Raw genomic sequence first — 2,573 nt, forward strand, 5'->3', positions numbered from 1 at the left:
TGCAACCTCCACCTCCCAGGTTCAAGAGATTCTCCTGCCTCAGCCTCCCGAGTAGCTGGGATTATGGGCATGCACCACCACGCCTGGCTAATTTCATGTTTTTAGTAGAGACAGGGGTTTCTCCATGTTGGTCAGGCTGGTCTCGAACTCCTGACCTCAAGTGATCCACCCGCCTTGGCCTCCCAAAGTGCTGGGATTACAGGCGTGAGCCACCACGCCCGGCCTCTATGTTTTTTATGATCTATTTTTTTCAATCTAAAAAGTAATTCCTGCTTATAAGAGAAAGTTTAGAAACAGGAAAAAAAAAAAGCACAATATGGCAGTTTAGAAACTGCTGGTTATCTCTCAGTGTGCATTCTCCCCTTCTTCCTTGAGACACTCAAATAATACCTGCACTGCTCAGAATAAACTGTATGTTTCCTGATCTCCTTTACACCTGGATGTGATCACGTGAGCATCTTTTGGTCAGTGGAATGTGAGCAGCCTGATGTGTACAACTTGCAGATTTTGTCCTTGAACCTCCCACTACTCCTTTTCCCTGGTCTTACCAGTCAGAATGCAATCAGCAGGTAAGGTGGCAAGCCATCTTCAGCCACGCGGACTAGGGCATCACTCTAGTTATGGCCCCCAATAAGACATCAGGAGCCTGGGTAACAGATATTGCAGAGACACTATATCAGCTCTGGAATGTATATGCTCAGGCTGTGGCATGAGAGATGCATTTGTATCTCATTTAAGTCACTAATATTTTTGGGTTTCTTTGTTACAGCAATGTCACCTGTATTTTAATTAATAAAAATATCAATTCAACAAGGATTTATGCCAGCTACAATGCTTATACCTTGCTCAGAGCTATGTGAGGATAATAATCATCACTGCAAATTTATGCAGTTTTTTTTTTAAATTACTTATTTATTTTTTAAGAGATGAGGGTCTCACTCTGTTGCCCAGGCTGGACTGCAGTGGTGCGATCATAGTTCACTGCAGCCTCAAACTCCTGGGCTCAAGCAATTCTTTTGCTTCAGCCTCCTGGGTACCTAGGACTACAGGTACCACCATGCCTGGCTAATTAAAATTTTTTTTTTTTTTGTAGAGACAGGGTCTTGCTGTGTTGCCTACATTGGTCTTAAACTGACCTCAAGCGATCCTCCCGCCTTGGTCTCCCAAAGTTCTAGGATTACAGGGGTGAGCCACTACACCCAGCCTATGTAGTTGTTTATTACACAGGGTACTGAGAACTGCAGAACTCTCAGCACAACTCGGTTCCAAATCCCTGCACTAACAGACTTGACCAAACTCTAGCATGGCTTCTAGCAGTATAAGGCTATGTCAGCCTTCTCCCCCAGACCCCCATTAAAATGCCTGCCTAAGAAAGCTCAAAGCTGCCAGGAAAATTTACTATTTGTTGTTGCCAGTACCTGATGATAGGCCCCTGACCTCCTTTTCTTAGAGCATTTACTAAAAGGGCTTAGAATTGTAAATATGTATTACTTACAACTCAGAAGTCCTTCTCAAGGACTTAGAGAGCCATTCCTTTGAAATGTAATCATCAGGAAGGATAGGGCCTCGGACTCCCAGTCTCTGTGGGAGGATACAATCCTAACTTAGATAACTGCCAGCTAGCAGACACGGCTGGCCTAATGGTATTTACACTGACCAACCCTTTGTAATTTTCACTTCCCTGGCTCTACTGAGTGCCGCCCCCCGCCCGCAGCTCCTCCCTGCTGCCTCATTCTCCTTTTGAAATGCCCAAATCACCTCTGCACAATTGGAATGGAGCTCAGCTCTTTCCCCTACCGTCAATAGTTGCTGAATAAAATCTGTTTTTATCGCTTTGACTGATGTTCAACGGCTGTGTTTATTTTTGACAGTACCTATGTTGTGCCAGACACTATGCTAAGTGTTTTGCAGAGATTATTTAATTTTCACTGCAGCACCCATTAGATAAGCACTCTACTATTATTATCCTCATTTTGCAAAAAAACGGACACTCAGAAATCCTAGTGTTACTTATCCAAGGTCACTCAGGGTAGTAAGTAGCCAAGATAAGATTCGAGTGTGTTTCTGACTCCAGCACTATTTATATTATTTTACCTCTCAGGACCCGTGCCCTGGAAGAGCTCATGGCAGAGGTAGAGACAGATTGAGTTGCTGAGCATGCTACTGCTGTTCAAGACATATGAATAAAAAGTTGTGATAAAACAGGAAAAAAAAAAAAAAGCTGCAGGAAGATGGAAGCCAACAATAAACTCATCCTGGGAAAAGCTGCAAGTAAGGCATGCGAAAGAGTGCATCAGACAGAGTGTACGTACATCTTGTGCAAAGGCTTGGTGTATCAAAGGAAGAATAAGACACTCAGAGACAAGAGTATGGCGGTGGGGGCCGAGGCGGGTGGATCACTTGAGGTCAGGAATTTGAGATCAGCCTGGCCAACATGGTGAAACCCCGCCTCTACAAAAAAATACACAAAATTAGCTGAGGTGGTGGGGGGCGGAGGTTGCAGTGAATCGAGATTGCACCACTGCACTCCAGCCTGGAAAACAGAGTGAGACGCTATCTCAAAAAAACAAAAA

This window comes from Mandrillus leucophaeus, unplaced genomic scaffold (assembly GCF_000951045.1).
Source record: "Mandrillus leucophaeus isolate KB7577 unplaced genomic scaffold, Mleu.le_1.0 Scaffold133, whole genome shotgun sequence".
Lineage (NCBI taxonomy): Eukaryota > Metazoa > Chordata > Mammalia > Primates > Cercopithecidae > Mandrillus > Mandrillus leucophaeus.